The sequence below is a fragment of the Rhamphochromis longiceps genome, linkage group LG12 (assembly GCF_057381845.1).
Source record: "Rhamphochromis longiceps isolate RC_006_pf linkage group LG12, R_longiceps_female_GT1.1, whole genome shotgun sequence".
In the NCBI taxonomy this organism is placed as follows: Eukaryota; Metazoa; Chordata; class Actinopteri; order Cichliformes; family Cichlidae; genus Rhamphochromis; species Rhamphochromis longiceps.
Window position 1 is genome coordinate 1378978 of NC_140568.1, and position 22011 is coordinate 1400988.

Below are 22011 nucleotides of genomic sequence, written 5' to 3' on the forward strand. Positions count from 1 at the left end.
ATAGGTGAGGGTAGGGACGTAGATCGACCGGTAAATTGAGAGCTTCGCTTTTACACGAATTTCAGAGGTTTATAGCTCTGTTACCCTCCTCTGCAGCCCCTAATCTCTTCAATGTGTTCAGCTGATGCTAACTGGCCACACCTAGTCAGGTGTGGATAAAAGCATACCTGAGGCAGGCTTTTTACGAAGCTCACGCAACAAGCTCAAAACTGTAAATACAAAAAAGTTGCACAAAATAGTTTCCAACCATAGGAGATTTATTCTGAGTGTCTTCATAGTTTTATTTTTGACATGTACCAATTTTTATATACTGCAGGAAAAAGGAAAATAAATATTATCATGCAAATTTACAAAAAAGAGGATGTGCATCAAAGTAAACTACTTCCAGCAGTGCAATTTGAGTTCTAAGCATCCCAGAAACTATTCAGAAAAGCATAAAGTCAACATGACTTAAAAACAGCAGTATAGGTCTATAAGGCCCTGAAGGTAAAAAACTACATTTTCCGTGGAAACTTCCGGTTTCAGGCAGGTAATGGCGGACATGCGATAGTTTGCGCTGACGTCTATTCCAACATAGGAAGTGCTATGAACAGCTGATCGGATCGGCAAAGCGTGTTTCTGGAATATTATGTTTTTGTTCCTGGAGCGCTTTTTATGCAATTTTTGCAAAGCTATATGTGGAAGGGAACTGTGACTTAGGACAACCTAATGGCATAAGATGTAAGTACAACTCCTCCGGTTTCTTATTCCAAAAAAAATATTGCGCTAGCTTGCGTGGTTCCAGTTTTACCGGGATTTAAAAATAGTTACGCAAAACGGAGCGTGCTGGTTACAGTGAGGCCTCAACCTCGTGTTGTGCGCCTCAAACATTCTAAAACCGGCTTTACAATAAGACTCCCCTTATAGATGGCTAATAAATAGTTTATAGCTATATTATTAATTAATCTGTAAATGCATAATAAACCATTATTAATGGTTTATTATGCATTAGTTAAGGGCAAGAACGAGAAAAAACTGACCGGTTTCTTGCCAAATAGTGAGCCAAATGTGTTCACCTATATATTTCATCGAGTTGCTATAGTAAACATTTCAGACTAAGTTACTATCCTGTAAGCACAATCAGCATTTGTAAACATATTTTTTATCATATAAAATTGTACTTCATAAATACATTATAAATATCCACAACTATCAATCGGAGCCTTGTTGTAAAGTGTCAAGCATGACACCATTTATTAATGACTACTAAACATTTATAAATGACAAAAGAGAGTCTTAAATGTATAATGTCACCGTTTATAACACTTAGACCTTAATTACAATCAGTGCTTGAAATAACATTTAACTACTGTCAAAAATGGCAATGTATTGTAAGAGTAACACATGTAACATTAAATGTGTTTTTTAAAACACCAAACAGTCACCCACTCCAAAAAAAGTTCATGCCAGACTGGTTCAAACTGGAAATACTTTTTGTATGTCCTTAAATAAGCGTCCCAGTGGTCCATCAGGGTGTCGCGAACCAAGACAAGATGACCACTCAAGAACCATCAGGTGTTCCTCCAGCAACTTCTCAGTGCGATTTCCTCTTAGTCTACGGACATGTCCTTTGATGGTCATCCAAGCCCTTTCGATATGACTGCCAGATTGAGGATCTACAAACCACCTGCTGTGATTTACAGTGTAATGTCTGTACCCTATGTTTGTCAAAACATTCTTGTAGGCTCTCCACTCATCACTGATAATGGCACTACCCAACTTAACATGCTGTCTGATCAGAGGAACAAGGTGGCGCCTTGATCGTTTTTCAACAAGTTTTAACACGAGCCTTCGCCTTTTGTCTTTAATTCACATCATTCCAAATACCCATTTCTTCCTTTTCCATGCATTTCCAAAGCGTCCACGTGCATACTGAAAACAAAAAGAATAAAATTAAACAAAGAAACATTCAAAAAGATGGTTGCTTCTTAAAACTTTAGTCATAATCCTGTTATTAAAGTAAATTGGAATTTAACTTCACTACCTAACAGGATGGCCAAGATGTTGGTTGAATACCTGTTTTCTGTACTTTAATTTCCTTTTGGGATTAAAAGTATTTTTTGTTGAAATATTTTAATTCTTACTCGAATGTTAAAATATTCAAGTAATTATTAGAGTAAATATATATTTATTAACCCTTTAGAACCGGTCGGAGCGGGCACGCTCCATTTTGCGTAACTATTTTTAAATCCCGGTAGCACTGCAACCACGTAAGCTAGCGCAATAATTTTTTTTGCATATGAAACCGGAGGAGTTGTACTTACATCTGATGCCATCAGCTTGTCCTCGGTCACGGTTTCGTTCCACATATAGCTTTGCAAAAACTGCATAAAAAGCGCTTGCAGGAACAAAAACATAATATTCCAGAAACACGCTTTGTGTGACCGATCAGCTGTTTGTAACACTTCCTACGTCCATCAGCGCGAACTATCACATGTCCGCCATGACCTGCCTGAAACCGGAAGTGACGTCATTTTGCGGAAATGTAGTTTTTTTTACCATCGTGGCTTCATGAGCTTATACTTGTGTTTTTAAAAGTTATGTTTGACTTCATGACCTTCTGTGTCGTTTCTGGGATGCTTAGGACTCAGATTGCACTGCTGGAAATAGTTTATTTTGATGCATATGCTGTTATTTTGCAAATTTGCACTATAATATATTTTTTCGTTTTTCCTGCAGTATATGAAAATTGGTGTATCTCAAAAATAAAACTATGAAAACACTCAAAATAAATTTGCTTTGGTGGGAAACTAGTTTGTGCAACTTTTTTGTATTTACAGTTTTGAGGGATAAACCTCTTAAATTTCTCTAACTAGAAATATATGTTAAAAAACAAAAACAATTTTCAATTTTTTTGTAGTTTATTGCACTTTTTTGCAATTTATGTAATTACTATGCACTTAATGCAGACATATTATTAAAATTTGGGCTATAATGGTTGTATTGATGTATAGCAACTTGAAATGCTCCAAAAAATGGCTCCACAGCATGTAAACATATACTATAAGCTCTAGCGGACTTGGTTCTATGGTCGGTCTTAAAGGGTTAACTGATTTTTTATTGTATTTGTTGCACTAATAATATAGTTACTACACTGAAAACTAATTTTTGTACTTATGGTAAAGGTTTCCATGTTTAGAGGACACATTCAGATCTGCATTGATTCTAACAAACCTGTCTGAGAGTTTACCAACCTTTCGTTGATGACGGAGACAGCTTTCATCTATAACCACATCTGTGTCTTTTAATTGCACGTATGCAAACATGTCAAATGTGTCTTGCCATGCTACTTAGTGTTCTGGAGCTGCCAGCCACTTCATCATTGATCATATCTATTTGTCTGAGCCTGAGCCCTTGTGAAAATCTGTGATAGAAATTGAGACAATTATTACTTACTGAGGCCCTAATTGTATTTCACAAGTCTTGTATTGGTGTTCAATTATGAAAGGTGCATTGCTATTGATGTCTACATCTACATATACCTGTAAATGAACTTCATCCAACTGAAAAGAGATGTTTTTGATTTCTCAAAGAGGGAGCCAGTTCTATTTGTTCTGGAAACTTTCCTATGACTTGCTCATTTGCAGCACCTGAGAACATACAGTGGGGCAAAAAAGTATTTAGTCAGCCACCGATTGTGCAAGTTCCCCCACTTAAAATGATGACAGAGGTCAGTAATTTGCACCAGAGGTACACTTCAACTGTGAGAGACAGAATGTGAAAAGAAAATCCATGAATCCACATGGTAGGATTTGTAAAGAATTTATTGGTAAATCAGGGTGGAAAATAAGTATTTGGTCAATAACAAAAATACAACTCAATACTTTGTAACATAACCTTTGTTGGCAATAACAGAGGTCAAACGTTTACTATAGGTCTTTACCAGGTTTGCACACACAGTAGCTGGTATTTTGGCCCATTCCTCCATGCAGATCTTCTCGAGAGCAGTGATGTTTTGGGGCTGTCGCCGAGCAACACGGACTTTCAACTCCCGCCACAGATTTTCTATGGGGTTGAGGTCTGGAGACTGGCTAGGCCACTCCAGGACTTTCAAATGCTTCTTACGGAGCCACTCCTTTGTTGCCCGGGCGGTGTGTTTTGGATCATTGTCATGTTGGAAGACCCAGCCTCGTTTCATCTTCAACGTTCTCACTGATGGAAGGAGGTTTTGGCTCAAAATCTCACGATACATGGCCCCATTCATTCTGTCCTTAACACGGATCAGTCGTCCTGTCCCCTTGGCAGAAAAACAGCCCCATAGCATGATGTTTCCACCCCCATGCTTCACAGTAGGTATGGTGTTCTTGGGATGCAACTCAGTATTCTTCTTCCTCCAAACACGACGAGTTGAGTTTATACCAAAAAGTTCTGCTTTGGTTTCATCTGACCACATGACATTCTCCCAATCCTCTGCTGTATCATCCATGTGCTCTCTGGCAAACTTCAGACGGGCCTGGACATGCACTGGCTTCAGCAGCGGAACACGTCTGGCACTGCGGGATTTGATTCCCTGCCGTTGTAGTGTGTTACTGATGGTGACCTTTGTTACTTTGGTCCCAGCTCTCTGCAGGTCATTCACCAGGTCCCCCCGTGTGGTTCTGGGATCTTTGCTCACCGTTCTCATGATCATTTTGACCCCACGGGATGAGATCTTGCGTGGAGCCCCAGATCGAGGGAGATCATCAGTGGTCTTGTATGTCTTCCATTTTCTGATGATTGCTCCCACAGTTGATTTTTTCACACCAAACTGCTTGCCTATTGTAGATTCACTCTTCCCAGTCTGGTGCAGGTCTACAATACTTTTCCTGGTGTCCTTCGAAAGCTCTTTGGTCTTGGCCATGGCGGAGTTTGGAGTCTGACTGTTTGAGGCTGTGGACAGGTGTCTTTTATACAGATGATGAGTTCAAACAGGTGCCATTCATACAGGTAACGAGTGGGGGACAGAAAAGCTTCTTACAGAAGACGTTACAGGTCTGTGAGAGCCAGAGATTTTCCTTGTTTGAGGTGACCAAATACTTATTTTCCACCCTGATTTACGAATAAATTCTTTACAAATCCTACCATGTGGATTCATGGATTTTTTTTTCACATTCTGTCTCTCACAGTTGAAGTGTACCTCTGGTGCAAATTACTGACCTCTGTCATCATTTTAGGTGGGGGAACCTGCACGATCGGTGGCTGACTAAATACTTTTTTGCCCCACTGTATCAATGAGTAAAATAAAGAAATGGACCCTTAAACAAGAGCATTCATTGAAAAGATAATCACAAAATTAAGTATGAAGAAAATAATAATGAAAAGGGGTTACTGCTGCCTCTTGCATTGATAACAGAAATATTTTGTAATATTTAACATGCACTACATTATCATGCATTATACATACCACATATATTGGTCTTTCTTCACCACGAAAATCATTTTCATCTTATGGTGACAAACAGGGCATCTAAGCTTCTTTTTTAGCAGGTGTTTCTTCTGCAGCCATTTAATGAGCCTGAGTGCCTTACATTTAGTTTGTTTTCCTTCTATTCTGGCGCGCAATCTCATTCCCAAAGACATTCTGGTGGAAAACATGAGTAATTAATTTTATTATCACCTCGAAACACCGTAAAATACTCTATGGGAGTCTAGTGCAAATCGGTTCAGAGTTAAAGAACTTCACATGCTATATAAAACAAGCCCTATAATCAAAAATAGTTCCACGCAAAAAAGAGGATTGTTTCACCTGTTATAATGTATCTCCGACTTTGTTATGTAGATCTACCTGCTGGATTCATGCTAAAAAATATGTTCTGCCGCCAAAGGGAGGGAAAACAAACTTAAAAGACTGTGTGCACGTTAGCATATGCTACTTCCGGTGCGGAAACTCCTGTGGGGAGCTGTGTTTCCGGTGTCCTATTCGCGCCTAGTTTACGGTCCAAAACAAGTTAAGCGAATGAATGAATCAAGCGGCGATTTACATTTCTATAGACGTCTCGGGCATTTACCCAACATATCTGTAAATGATGTTCATCGACTTGTCGATATTTTTCCCCCGCGCCTCAGAGCAAAAGAGAAAAGGATTCAAATGTTATATTTCTCAGCTGTCTCTCGTTTATCGCGGGTGTTATGTTCTAAAAATAACCAGCGAGAGGTGAAATCAAGCAGCCAATTTTATTTTCAGACGGTGCAAAACGTTTGGTGGACATCGTGGACATCCAGCACTGCACTTCAGTCACACTGCTAGCATCGATGCAGCGATTCTGTACTGTACAGGAGAGACGTCACGGAGGAGATCGTCTGCAGCGATCAGGACGCAGGACACAATGTGACGTAAAAATAAGCAAACTTGCACTAAAAAATCTGCGAAACAGCGAGGTGAAAGGTGAACCACGTTACAGTGAGGGACCGCTGTAATTTTGAAGGTAAGTCAAAACATACCCTTCGTACATACTAATGTATAGAAACCCTTATCAGCAATCATTCATTTTTTGTGTGGCTTTTTTCACGGTTTGTTAACATGCTGTGTAGGTGTGTACTTGACGAGCTGATCTCGACATAACGGGAAACATCTGGTTTGACTGTTCTTCACCTGTAGTTTGAATGCTGAACATTTGCCTGTTTAAATCATAAGACCAGTCACTACACAGAGATGTGCTTCTGCATGTGGACGATGTGTCTTCTGCTGCAGTGATGCAGTTCTGCTTGTGTTGAGTGATGTAAACAACTGATCGATCGAAACTCTTTAAACGTCAAAATTGATCATTAGATTTTTTATGACACAACAGCGGTGAGTGTTCCCACCTTCTGCTCTTTGTAACTCTTTCAGTTTTCGAGTTTTGGATTTTGGAGTATATCTTCGCAGTAGCAAAGCTACCGGAAATGTACAACCCCACATCCGGTCTCAAACCAGGAAGTTAGCATTTTCTCGTGCACAGGGTCTATTTAAACGCAGAGGAGCTTATACAAACATCCAATCACAGTTAACTTTATTAAGGAAATAAAGCCCCTCCTATCAGAGCGCGACAGCCAGTGGAGCGCTCTGGAAGGTCAAGCCACAGGGGCACGAACAGACACACTGAAGGCACTCGTTCAAGTTGCCGCGCCATGGATGGAGCAGAAGATAAAAATTTGTTAGCACATGTTCGAAGAGATACAAAAAGATCTAGATTGCACTAAGCCAACGACATCAGCAGTTAGACATGACGGTGAGTATATTGCTAGCTACCTAGCTACCGAGCCATTTGGCTGCTAGCTACAGTGGCTAACTAACATCACATAACATGTGAATAGCTCTATTGCTATTGGTTATTCCAAAAATTGATATCACTTAGTTGTATATTTTTAGTTTTGTTTATGTGCATCATTAAATTTATATTAACTACCCCAGTAAGGCAGTACACATAAGAATTATTTGCCTTGATTTAGAAACGTCTGAACCACCATAGGTGTATATAACATAACTTTTTTTACAAAGTGGCTTTTTATAAATTCAAGTTGTGAGCGTTTTAATCAATATTTTTCCCAAGTTTAGATTATAAATTATTTTAGTATTGTCATTTAATAATTGTTTGTACTTTAGATTCTTCTTCTAATCCTGCCCCTACTGCAACTGCCCTTCTTAACAAGGAGTGAGAGAAACTGACTTTTCTTAAGGAGAAACTGGAGTGGCAAAAGAAGAGAACTGAAGAACTGGAAGGAGAGAGACATTTTCTCCGAAGTCAGCTATCATCAACACCTACACCCTGCCTGTGATCAGGTACCCTGCTGGGGTAATAGGCTGGCCAAAGGAGGAGATAGATGATAGGTTTGTAGCTTGAACCTATTCGCTGGAACGTTGAAGACAATATAATTACACAGCAAGCAAGACACGAAGTAGGCAAAGTTCTTCTTCTTACTCATGCATGAGGGACACCTGCCTGGAGCCAAGTGTCGTTCCACCACTTGACCTCCGTCAGACTCTTAGCCAGGTTCCCCATAGCACTCCTTTTATTGTGGTTTCATGAATATGCATAGGGTCATTAACATATAACATCTTACATAGGTATACATGTGAACAAAGAATACTGTGTGTGTGTGTGTGTGTGTGTGTGTGTGTGTGTGTGTGTGTGTGTGTGTGTGTGTGTGTGTGTGTGTGTGTGTGTGTGTGGGGTCAGAGTGTGACCCCATAAATGACTTCCCTAAACCTGCTGGTCTGGAAGTCCAACAGTTCATCTAAACAAAAGGCACTTAGCCTAAAACAGATATAGCCACGTTTATCCTACCAAAAAACAATAAAACAAGGTACGACCTCTTCTCATGCTCCCAGGATGTAGGTGTGCATTCCAGTGTGGAATACACACCAAGCCTTTGCAGCCTGTTAAAGATCACACATCCTATCACTACACAATCGATTATACACCTCTAAGCATATATGGTTAAATATTTCTAAGCATAAATGACAATCAACAATACAAAACCTAACAATAGAAGCCACTGACATAAAGACAAGAAAGCTCCTTACCATGCATGGAGGGTTTCACCCCAAGTCCAGCACCGTGAGGCTGTACGCTAAGCGGAAGGAAGGGGGCCGGGGACTGGTGAGTGTCAGCACCACAGTCCAGGATGAGACAACGAACATCCAAGAATACATTGGGAAGATGGCCCCAACTGACCGCGTGCTCAGTGAATACCTCAGGCAGCAGAAACCCAAGAAAGAGGAGGGAGACGAGGAACCATCATGGAAGGACAGGCCCCTGCACGGTATGTACCACCGGCAGATAGAGGAGGTGGCTGATATCCAGAAATCCTACCAGTGGCTGGACAAAGCTGGACTGAAAGACAGCACAGAGGCACTAATCATGGCAGCACAAGAACAAGCTCTGAGTACAAGATCCATAGAGGCTGGGGTCTATCACACCAGGCAAGACCCCAGGTGCAGGCTGTGTAAAGATGCTCCAGAGACAATCCAGCACATAACAGCAGGGTGCAAGATGCTAGCAGGCAAGGCATACATGGAACGCCATAACCAAGTGGCCGGCATAGTGTACAGGAACATCTGTGCCGAGTATAACCTGGAAGTCCCGAGGTCAAAATGGGAGATGCCCCCAAGGGTGGTGGAGAATGACCGAGCTAAGATCCTGTGGGACTTCCAGATACAGACGGACAAAATGGTGGTGGCTAACCAACCGGACATAGTGGTGGTAGACAAACAGAAGAAGACGGCCGTAGTGATCGATGTAGCGGTTCCGAATGACAGCAATATCAGGAAGAAGGAACACGAGAAGCTGGAGAAATACCAAGGGCTCAGAGAAGAGCTCGAGAGGATGTGGAGGGTGAAGGTAACGGTGGTCCCCGTGGTAATCGGAGCACTAGGTGCGGTGACTCCCAAGCTAGGCGAGTGGCTCCAGCGCAGTCCTGGGAACAGCTAAGATACTGCGCAGGACCCTCAAGCTCCCAGGCCTCTGGTAGAGGACCCGAGCTTGAAGGATAAACCGCCCGCAGGGGCGAGTGGGGAATTTTTTTTTAATACACTTTATTCACATGATGATTTTCTTTAACAAAATTGTCATTCTGTTTAAGCACATAAGCTTACTAAATCATCAGTTGTGTAATTGAAAAGCAGGGGGCTTTGAAGTAGCAGCTACTCTGCACATCTTTGTCACTCAGTGTAATCTGAGTGGTGTCAAATATCTTGTTTCTAAAAGCAGCCATTTTGTTGTTTGCATCCTGCAGAGCCACCTAAAGACGAACCATTCAATGATCCATTTTCCTCGAAGGGTTCTGAAAACTCAGATTCATCTTCCGCATCTTCATCTGTATTGTCTGTGTGGTCATCCTCATCTTCATCCCCAAAGAAGCGAAAGCACAAATACAAGAAAAAGCATTCAAGAGTCAAGAAACCCAAGAAGGAGCAGAAGAAGCTCCGGCAGCGTGGTGAGCAAAAGATTTTGGAAGAGAAAATTTTACAGAAGAGGATACTATAAATGTGACATAAAAGATAGTATTATGATTTTAATTTGTTCTAAAAACTACTCTGTGTTTGCTACGTCATATATACATATCTGTCTATGTGTGTATATATATGTATAGATTAGTATGCTTTGTGCATTTGCTTTTCTAATTATTTGCTTTGTTTTCATTTTCAGTTCAAATGCTAAATGACATTGTGCAGCGATACAAATCCCTCCTCAAGACATTTCCAAAGACGAAGACCATGACCAAAGCTTTCCAGAAGCATGGGCTCGACAGGAACACTGTTGTGTCCACTTCATCAGTTGGGGAGCTTGCTATTGCGGTCCCCAATGTTTTCCAGGAGCTACTGTCCAACAGGCCTAGTGGAGAGACGGTACTAGCTTAAACGATGTGAGGCTGCAATTCAAGGCAGTGATGAAGTAAAAAACAAAATAGAAGGTATGAAGGCGGCTGGTACTTTGCTTCCAATTCGAAGAGGGAAATCTGTCGGAAACCCTAATTTGTTCTAAGTGGTTTTGTTTGTTTTGAACATATTGAACTGAAGCAAAGATCTGCAAAACCAACCGTTTTTCAAAGATCTGTTCACATATGTGTTGAGTTTCCACACAACTAAGAGATTTACCTGTTAGTTTATTTTATTGGGTTTTTTTTAATATTTTGATTTGTATAAATGTGTGTAGAGTAAATAATACAGCTGTGCAGTTTCAGTTAAGGTATAATCATTTATTATGTTATAATTATTATAATTTTCCTTTGTTTTATGCCAGTGGTGGATTTAGGGATGGGATTTGTTTCCTTAATATAGTTTTAGTTATCTTTAAAATGCTTGTATATAAGTTTAGCAATACTAAATAACTGTTGGTGCTTTATACTTTTTATAATAATGCCAAGTAATACTTAGAAATGTTTGTTGATCATAAATAAATGGTGTCATGCTTTACACTTTACAACAAGGCTCCGATTGATAGTTGTGGATATTTATAATGTATTTATGAAGTACAATTTTATATGATAAAAAATATGTTTACAAATGCTGATTGTGCTTACAGGATAGTAACTTAGTCTGAAATGTTTAATATAGCAACTCTAGATGAAATATATAGGTGAACACATTTGGCTCACTATTTGGCAAGAAACCGGTCAGTTTTTTCTCGTTCTTGCCCTTAACTAATGCATAATAAACCATTAATAATGGTTTATTATGCATTTACAGATTAATTAATAATATAGCTATAAACTATTTATTAGCCATCTATAAGGGGAGTCTTATTTTAAAGTGGTACTTTTTGCTTGGTGGCGCAGTGCATTATTCTTCTCTAATAGTCGAGTGCAGGGGTGGAACTAGAGAAATCTTCTTAGGGTGGCATGAAAATCAAACGAGGTGGCAAAATCAAAGCCTTTTTAAAACACATCTGCAGGTGCTACATATGGTTCAAATGCAGTAAATATACACGTTTCATATAAATATATTCTATAACTTCATTATTTTTGTAGCCCACAAAATTAAACATTTCAGTTACATTACACATGTGAATTTTGAGTCTATGTACTGTGTAGCCTGTACAGTAAAAAAAAAAAAAAATCACACACTAACATAAAATCCTAGTCGTAGTTATATTTGTTTTACTGTAAAAACCACAAACATGCTTAGGGAATGATTTTCATAACTTGAGATGCAAATAGAAATTGTACATTTTAAAAGTCATGCACAAATTTTGAAAACAATAAAATTATATACAACTATTTATCTAAAAATACAGCCAATGCCTCTGGTGTTTGTTTTTTTGTTTTGTTATAACCATTTAAAAATACGACTGTAGCTTAAATGAGAGAACAATCAAAATTCTCCCCTGATAACAGCACTGTTGTCAGAACTCTTGGGTCTTGGGTCTCCAGTGGACCCACCTTTGTCCACTGAAGCCCATTTCCTGAGGGTTTTGAGATGGAACAGGTTGCAGACTGACCTGCTAGTGTCCTATCGAGCCACATTCAAGAGTGTGCTGGTGCACGCCATCCCCGTGTGGTACGCTTGTTGCACAACAACCGATAAGAAAACACTTCAGAGGGTCATCAGAACTGCACAGAAGGTGATCAGCTGTCCACTCTCCCATAAAGCTCTCCACCTGCTTGCATCCTCGTTTTTACTGCCATCGTCTGCAGGCTGCTTCTCACTGTGCTATCACTGCTCTGAGCTCAGTTACCATCTGCACTTTGTGTGGAAACAGCTAGCATTAGCAAGTAAACAGGCTTCAGTGATTTATCATCGTAACAGCCTTTCCTATTGGTAGCCACCTTGGCCACCATGTATGATGTAGAGAAGCGGGAAGAAGTTGTTAATACGTTAGCAAGAAGAGCTCAGATGATGATGAAGCAGGGATGCAAGCCATATCTGATCTAATAAAACAGGCAAGTCTACCTGGTGCAAGCATCACCAGTGCTTTCAGATTAGCATCTATGAGAAGGTCTGAATCTAATAAGTTTGACCAGGTGTTGATATTAAGAGTTAACCATGTCAAACGCTGCTCAAGCCTTTGTCTGATTCATCTGATATTTTGTGTTTGCTACTGTGTTAAGATACTTTTACAGAGTCAAGATGTAGTCCTGTGTTTCTCAGCTTATGGGTGGCTGTAGCCTGAATGGTAGAGCATCTGCTGTAATAATGGGAAACTTGGTGGTTTGATCCCTGGCTATTGCTTCAGTCTGCATGCCAAAGGATCTTTGAGATCCTGACCCTGAAGTAGCTCTCCCAATCATACAAATACATCAGATTGTAGCTGTTAGATAGAGAATACTGAGGCCTAGATAAAGGCGGTGGCATGAATGGATGAATGTTCTATAAACACTAAGTTTTCATGTAGAGTAGAAACGCGTTTTATAAGAAGCATGATTTATAGAACTCGGACATTGTTGGACATTAAATCAAATAAAGTATTTAAAATGAGCTCAACCTTAAACATAAGCAGCAGTAATATTAATCCATTCAATGCTGATACGAACACCAAGATACGAACACCAAGATACGAACGCCAAGTCACTCTGCGATTCGTCCATCGGAGTGTGAATGTCAGAGACCAAGACTATTCGCCTGACCTACAGAAGAAGAGAGCTAGAGTATACGAGGTTATCAAACAACTTAAAAGAAAAAAACGTGCAAGAAAAATGTCTATACCCAGCGAAGCTGAGAATAAAACTGGACACTGGAGAGAAGACCTTTGCAACATTAACAGAGGCTGCGCAACAGTTGAAAGAGATTGGAGTCGAAATAGGTTGCGGAGAAAGACGGCACATCGAAGAAGAGCTGAAAGAAGGTTGGAGAAACAACAGGAGAAGGCAAAGGGAGGCGGCGTTCTCGATCTCGGACCTCAGGGTCCTCATGCAGGAAGGACATTAAATTAACTAAACGTCAGAGTGATTTGAAAGTGTGTGGAAAAGGGGGAGACAAAAATGTAAGAAGTACACCACATACACTACCTGTTCTTACCAAAATATAGACGGGAATTCATTTTGGGTAGTAAAATGTCACTTATCTTAGAAAGTTATATTTTAGTCTGGGCGGAGGTCATGCTTAGGATTAATATGAGTGGACTACACTTACTAAGACCTCTTATACACAATAGTGTAATATTGGTTATTTGTGCATTAAGCACTTTTCCCACAGAGAAAGAGGGTCACACTTCTCTGCCCCGTACCAAATGGGGGTTGCCCACAATGTGGACGACTGGAAGGATGGAAGTCTTGTTCTTTTTTAGCTTTAAGTTTTCTTTCTCTCTGACATATGTTATAGACCTGAGTTCACATTTTCTCTTACAGACTAAGTATATATATACTCGGTACATACAGGAAAGAAAGGGGAATATCCAATTATATAGAGAACGCGATATATGAACTTTGTTAGCTATAATGTAAAAGGAATCAATAACCCAATTAAGAGAAAAGAAATCTTAGGTCAACTAAAGAGATTGCAGTGCTCTGTAGCCCTGATTCAAGAAACTCACCTCTCTGAAATAGAATAACTAGCAATAACAAGACCCCAGTCCAAAATGTCTAGAAGTCTCTCAGGCATGATGGCAGAACTGGGACTCGTAGATGTTTGGAGGCATCAACATCCTACGGATAAAGATTTCACATTCATGTCTCATGTGCATGGAAGCTACACAAGAATAGATTTTTTCTGTATGTTAAAAAAAGAGCTATTCAGGGCAAAAGAGACAACAATTCAATCAATTACTATATCTGATGATAGCCCAGTTACTCTGAACATTGATATGGGAATGTTTGATTATTTTAAACACTGGAGACTGAACGTCTCATTGTTAAAAAACCCACAGGTCAAACAGGAAGTACAGTCTGCTCTATCTGAATACTTTGCTATAAATGATGATAGTAGTATCTCTCCCTCAATAGTATGGGATGCCAGTAAAGCCACGATAAGGGCAAAACTTATCTCTATTGGAGCCAGAATGAAGAAACAAAGGCTTGCAAAACAGGTAGAACTAGAAAATGAAAAAGAAGATTGGAGAAGGAACATAAACAACAAGGTAAAGATGACATATTTAAAAAGCTAAAATGCAAAACAACAATTAGATGAGATATAGATAGACTATTCACATATCTTTTGGGACTGTCCAATAATTCAAGGTTTCTGGTTAAGAATCAAAGAATAAATAGAGCAAATCCTACAAGTAAATACTGCACTAAACCCAACCATATTTGTCTTTGGAGTTATACTCAGGGAGAGGTACACCTTAGATGAAAAATATATTCTACGGATACTCTTACTGATAGCTAAGAAAATGATAACAGTGAATTGGAAACAAACAACCTCACCATCCACAGCATAATGGAAACAGACTGAAAAGAGTTCATACAATGGACCGAATGACAGCAAGCTTGCAACTGAAGGTGAAGATCTTCTACCAGGAACTGTGTGGCCAGATTTGGGTGAACGAACAAGAACTCTGGAACATTGTAATATTAAGCTATAAATCTCTACGACATGTTATTGTATTAATCTTGGTCTGGTTTTTTTCTTCTTTCCTGTCTTAAATGGTCTCATGTCAGAGAACCTTAACATGTTGTTTGTTTGTTTGTTTGTTTATTACCACAAAAATTACTAAATAAACAGTTCTAAAAAAAAAAAGTGCTGTATAAGAACCAGTCCATTTAATTCTAAAACTAATTATTATTTTTACTTTTGATGCACAGTTTTCCAATAATACAGTTTTATGTGTATTGTTGAGGAAAGGGGGATAGAAAGAGATGAGCACACCTGTCATCACGTCCCAGAGAGGGTTACAGGTCTTAACATCTTAATACAAAGTTCAAGAACAGAGTTTATCTATTTGTGCTTTTGCTAATAGTAAGTCATCTTTATTCTTAATCAAAGACATAAAGTATGAGGCTGATACCTAACCTCCTGACCTTTTACTGTGATTTGGCCTGTGTCATCTGTACTGGGTTGGTTGTACCAGCGAGGAATGCAAACAGGGCATACAGCCCAAATCTTGCCTGCTTTTAGTTCTTGGTCAGAATGATTAAGCAACGATTCAGAGAATGTCTGACAATCATTAAAAATAAATAACTGAGTATACTGTGATTGACACACAGAGATTTGAAGGAAACAAGTGAGAGAAAGTATTTCTATGTAACCAGATGTTATCTCAGAAGATGTGATGCTCCGAATGAAAGAGTGAGAAGGGACAAAGGATGAGCAGCTATGAAAGTTGTGCAGATAAGAGATGCTGCCTTTGTCGTCTGTGAGATGAGTGGTTCAGAAGGTTCACAGTTGGAAACTGCTGCAGAAAAAGGGATCAACCGCTGCCCAAACTGTGCACTTACAAAGTGGTTTTGTCATTTATGGGTTTTTCTCTGCTCATGTTCGCCGTGTTAGATTAGAAATTTAAGAGGACTTGGATTCCCATTGTCTTCCTGTGGATTATAACTTTGACACTCTGTTCCTGGGGATTGAAATCTCCGAGGGGTACTGCTTTCCTGTTGGACTATCGCTATCAACATGAAACAGATAAGTGCATCTTCAGGTCTGGATGTGCTCATTCTCTTCTCCAACCCGTCTCCTCGCTCCATCAGGGGCCTCCCACTTCCCTCTGCTGGGGTGGATGCAAAGCTGTCACAGAGATGCGTGGCTTCAGGTTTCAGCACTCCTGTTTGTTAGTGTGTTTCATTGCAGATGCATCATTTGGAGACCCAGCATGTCTGATGGCTTCCTGCTAGACGTTTGTCCCTCCACCACCCCCTTCCTGTCACGCGTCACTCTTTACCGGTCTCTCGCCAACCTAGCCTTCACCACCTTGTCCACTCTGCCATTATACCCACTCTGATGATAACATGAAAAATAAAATAAATACACAAAACGTAAAGATTAACAAGAGGAGGATACAGACAGTTGATAACGCTGCTCTTGTGTGCGTGTTTGGCACAACAAAGCATTCAGACCATTGTTCTGCTCCCCGACAAGAAATGTTATTAATCCAAACAACCTTATGTGAAAGTAAAGGTAAAACTCTTAATCCACATTAATATAAACAGCTGTTAGGTCAAAGCTGGAGTTTTCCAAGCCAGGATTGCATCGCCTTTGAATCGTCATTTTTCATTAGTTTCTCTGCCCTTTTAGCTCCTCGTCAGGCTGCCTAGTAAATTTGGCTGTTGCCTGATATAAAAAAGAATATGCCTTTTTCCAAAAAGGACAAAACCTAATTTAAACTCAGTTTCAGTGACCTTGTGGTAAAGAATTTTTAATGTATGTATATTTTAAATAGTTATATCCTAAAAAAAATAAATCTTGGAGACTTCCTGCGTACCACAGTTTGAGAATGACTGCCCTACAGAAACTGGCGAGCAGGGAGGCTGACCAGGAGATAAGCATGGAAGACCTGGTCCACTATGGCAGTGAAGTCGAGGTGAGTGACAGAGCAAACTCATGGCCCTGACTCCTTCAAAGCAACTGAAGACCAGGACAGAATGGAGACTGTGGAAAAGCGGAAGAGTTCTTGCTAAGAATATCCATAAGTGCCAGTCCAAGAGAAATCATCCTTATACCTGTGGTCCTGTGAATGCAGCTGGAGATCTTGAGCAGTCTCTTCAGTTCCTGCCTGTACTCCAACAGCTTTGAGTTTAAAGGCTCATGTTGTTCTGTCACTGTTTGGCTGTGTGGTAAGCTGTGTGGTGTCAGTGTGCCGAGGCAGACTGTATGAATTGTGCAGAGTGGACCCACAATGCAGACACAAAGGAACATGGAACAAAACTTGAATATCAACGAAATGTGAGCCGTTTTATAAGGCTGATAAAAAGGGTACAAAAACAAGAGGCAGTTGCACACTGGGGAGAAACTAACTAGAACTAAACTGGGAAAACTACACGCTAAACAAAAAAAGACAAAGAACAAAACCTTGAATGTGATTTTTTTTTTAAAAACCTGAACATGGAAAATCCAGGCAACATGCAGGCATGGAAACACGACGAGGAACAAGAGACGACCCAACACTGAACAGAGGAGGAAGATAATGAGAGGATGGGGAACAGCTGGGACAAGTCACCTGGCTCAACTAAACGGGGAGATCAGACAACCACAGAGAGCAAAGAGAGAGCAGAGCGATACAGGAGGCGTCACCAAAGGGAACCAACAAAACAAAGGCAAAGTACAAGACAGGACAACTAAAAGCACAAAGGAACAAATAATCAGACCACTATCAGAAGACTATGAAAATAGACATAAATCCCTTCTTCAAACCAAAATAACTCCTCAACTCACAAAAAGCTCAAAACCCTGACATATGTATTGTGTATACTAAAAATGTGCTAAATATGATGTTAAATACTAAAAGGCTGTTATTTGTTTTCATATAAGTGGAAAAACTGGAAAAATAAGGTGAGAAACAAAATACAGTAATTGTAAACAGAAAGGATATATTCAGTTGGTTCTTTTCAAAAATCATGTCGTCATTGTAAAGAAGGAATATTTGTTTTTTCACCTTTGCTGTTGTTATGAATTGTGACTTAAAGGTTTCACATTAACAAATGATCAGAAGATGGACAGTTTTATGGTTGATTTAAATGCCAGGAAGAGGGGATTGAAATGATACTACAGACGGAGCTCGTTCCACAACCACTATCCTGCAGCAGGGGCAGATCTAGAAGGGTGGCATGGGGTGGCAAGTGCCACCCTAAAATGATCCCTTGCCACCCCAGTTTTGCATATGACAGTGTTGTTTATTAAAATAAGAAAGCATTAACAGTTTGAGCGTAGTTACAGTCAACAGTGAATATAAATGCTAAAACTGAATATATTGCATAGTGTCCCCCCCCCACCATCAACAAATGGTTCAGCCCATAGCAGGACGGCTTTTTTCTTGTTTTCAGTAGCAAGCGATGCTTATGATCGTGCCAGAGCACATTCTGAACAACACCATGGGAAATTAGGATTTTACACAGGTGGTTGGATGTTACACTCTGGAAAAGGAAGGAAGGTGAGTGTTATTAACCCTCTGTGGTCCACAGACACGCTGCACCTCCAGATCACATGACTGATGTAAGCTGGCATAAGCTGCAGCCACGCTGAGTCTCTGTTTCAGCCACATTGAAAGTTCGGACTTCAAAGTTTTTAAATTTTAATTACAGGCCAGTAAATCCAGAGTTATGATAAAATATATCAGCCACGCTTTTTTCTAAACACTGCCATCACGTTTGTGTGTTTTAAGCGTTTTCTAAGGACAGCACGAAAACAGTAAAGAAAGGAAAAAAGCCACATGTTTCCTATCGGTGGAAAAATGCACCATGTCGACCAATTTGAAAAAACAAAGTCAACATGTGGGATTTGGTTGTTTAGGAAGAGGGAAAAGTTTTAGGAGTGACGGTAACGGCAGCGAGAGAGAGAGAGAGGGAGGGAGAGAGAGAGAGTTTAGATGTGGCAGATTTGTGACGTTTAGTGTGGAGTGTTTACTTAGTGTGTTGTGTTGTGTAGTCGTTTTGTTTAGTGTGTCAGTGAGGGCACTAATGAATGTCACAGAGGCACATTTGTAAACACTGTCACTAAGTAGAAAACCAGCGGAGTGATACAGCTGCTGTTATCAGGCCTGCAGGTTTGTCCCTGTGCTCTTCTATCTTTTGGTGGACAAACTTTTTTTTTACTGGCACACATCATTTGTGGGGCATCTTACTGCGACAACTGATTGTTCTCTTATTTTAGTTTTAGTAATATTTTTAAATGGTTGTACAAAATGAAAGAAACGGCAGGTGTATTGGCTGCATTTTTAGATAAATAGTTGTTTATATATATGGGGGGCGATCGTGGCTGAAGAGTTGGGAGTTCACCTTGTAATCGGAAGGTTGCCGGTTCGAGCCCCGGCTCGGACAGTCTCGGTCGTTGTGTCCTTGGGCAAGACACTTCACCCGTTGCCTACTGGTGGTGGTCAGAGGGCCCGGTGGCGCCAGTGTCCGGCAGCCTCGCCAGTGCGCCCCAGGGTGGCTGTGGCTACAATGTAGCTGCCATCACCAGTGTGTGAATGTGTGTGTGAATGGGTGGATGACTGGATGTGTAAAGCGCTTTGGGGTCCTTAGGGACTAGTAAAGCGCTATATAAATACAGGCCATTTACCATGTTTACAAAAATTTATATTTGCATTTCAAGTTATAAAAATTTACTCAACATGTCTGTGGGGGGTTTTTTTACCGTAAAAAAATACTACTAGGATTTTAAGTTCTTTGTGTGATTTCAGATCAGTAACAGTATGTCAGTGAAAAAAAACAACTAAATTCAGTTGAGCTGAAAAAAATGACACCAAACAAGGCAAGGGGAAAAATAAAATGAAACAATCTGAGGGTGAAACACAAACATAAACTCAAAAGGAGTCAAAAAGGTCCGGTTGTATTTCAGACCTCAGGGTTCATCCAACAAATCATGAAAAATTAGGTTTAAATTTTTGTTCATGACGGTGCAGATTTCTGACATTTTGTGTAATTTAAGCTGCAACAATGTGACTGTTTTCTAACAAAAACAGTGAAACTTAAGTTAGACTTGTGTTTGTAAATGAAGCGCCCCATGTTGTGTAGCTTTCTGGATTTTATACTTATTGGGCTACATATTTATTTATTATACATGCTGTACAGAAACTCACATGTTTCATGTAACTAAAGTGTGTAATTATGTGGGCTACAGACAATAATTAAGTTATAGACTATATTTATATGAAAAACGTGTATACTTACTGCATTTGAATTATTTTAACCATATGTAACCACCTGCATATGTGTGTGTTTGTGGGGGGGGAGGCTTTGATTTTGCCACCCCATTTGATTTCTTTGCCACCCTCATGCCACCCCAAGAAAATTTCTCTAGATCCGCCCCTGCCCTGCAGCTGTTTAGTTATTTATTTTTAACCAAGAACCTGAGGAGGAGCTCTCCAAGCATAAACTAATACATAGTCATTATTCACTTGTTATTCTTAATTGAATTAATGCTTTTTGTACATGTAAAGATTTTGAGCAGTCGAGTATTAAAAGAAAGGAGAAAAGATTGTGTTGCATTTTATCGTTTCCTGTGAAAAAATCAATGATCAGTTTATTAAATCAGATATTAAAACAAGTCCCGAACAGTAAACAAATGACTTTTAAAAATCTGCGACAAACGCATTAGATATTATGATGAATACACAAATAAACACAAAGATTTTTAAAAATGCAGAGATTCCAGAGATGCACCGAGAAACTTCAACACAAGCTTTCTGTCCTCCGCTGGTGCACGTGGCACAAAACTCCAGATCCAAGTAAACTGGGAAATACGGTTCTTATCTCACGGTGCATCCTGCAGCATCCTGTGAAGTTTTGGTTTTCGAGTGCGCTGCGTACGTGTTTCTTCTTCAGGTCTTTAGGTTTTCGCGCCCCTCAGCACTAGATGGAGATTGAAAGAAACTACAGGAAGATGTGCTCTGCTGGTTCAGTCATCATCAGAAGTTCCTTTTTCAGAACAAAAGGAGAGTTTTTAACATCTCTGTGTGTGACATGCTGTGAAGCGTCTATTTGAAACCAAATAATTCAAATATTTAAAAAAAAAAAAAACAATGTTTGCATTACACATACAAAAAAGTAATTTATTGATGTTTCTGCATGTGTAATACAAAAAGTAATGATTACACTTTACTTGTTATTTTTATTGAAATAATGCAGCCTTTTGAGCCACAGTGGTTACGCCCACTCTTCACTGTGTGCCTTCTCCCACTGTCACACTGCACACGTTCCCGTCCACTGTCTCATAGAGTCAAATGTCTGGAAACATAATATGTCAGAATGGATGCAGTGAGTTGTATACGTGACAGAGATGGTTGTTAGAGTACTTTGATCTACTCTGTAAAGTGATGTGAAAATGCCCTGTGACATAATCACTGGTCAACATCAGGCTACAGCTGCACAGCAACACTTGACTGATGAGCGGCTCTTCCTCTCACAGTTTATGACACACGCAGAGTCCGACTGCTGTTACCTGCTCGGCTGCGATCAGCACGCACTCGGCTTTAACAGCATTCTCGCTTCTTGACTAGATGTGTGCGTCTGTGCTGATGCTTTTGCACGATAATCGTAGACTCCTCCAGAGCTGTGCTCCATCACGTTCCACCTCCGAGCACGTGACCTGACATCACCTGGTTGTAGCCAAAGGAAGAAATGTTTTGTTCTGTTTGTGTCAGCGTGCAGAACTGTGACGGTTCATGACTGACTTCAGTGCAGTAACACAGCACGACTCTGCTGTGTTATTAAAAATGTGTTTATATTAGCACATATACAAATGTAGTTGTTGCAAACAACACAAGTTTTAGGATTATGACAGGATCACCAGGCAAAAACATCATGTCTCACAATTTTTTCAACTGAGACTGATTCTGAGGCCGCACACTGTTTAAGACTGTGAGAGCATTTAGAAGAGAAAGCCCAGAGTGTGGTGGGATTTCTGTTGTGTAATAGTGTGGCAGTGACTCGACTTCCAGACGGGGAAATCCCAGAACTCTTGTGTGGGCGCCAGACGGGAAAACTCCA

The 22011-nt window shown here is 40.0% G+C and overlaps 2 protein-coding genes and 2 pseudogenes across 4 annotated transcripts in view; 2 read left to right on the top strand and 2 right to left on the bottom strand.

The window, feature by feature from the left end:
* Positions 1–22011, top strand: part of apba1a (amyloid beta (A4) precursor protein-binding, family A, member 1a) — a 220984-nt gene that overhangs the window by 118636 nt on the left and 80337 nt on the right. The window lies entirely within an intron of this gene.
* Positions 1–22011, bottom strand: part of arid3c (AT rich interactive domain 3C (BRIGHT-like)) — a 75286-nt gene that overhangs the window by 50433 nt on the left and 2842 nt on the right. The gene's annotated exons all lie outside the window — the stretch shown is intronic.
* On the bottom strand, positions 1133–3553 carry LOC146656532 (uncharacterized; annotated as a pseudogene).
* LOC146656533 (uncharacterized) lies at positions 7160–10481 on the top strand (annotated as a pseudogene).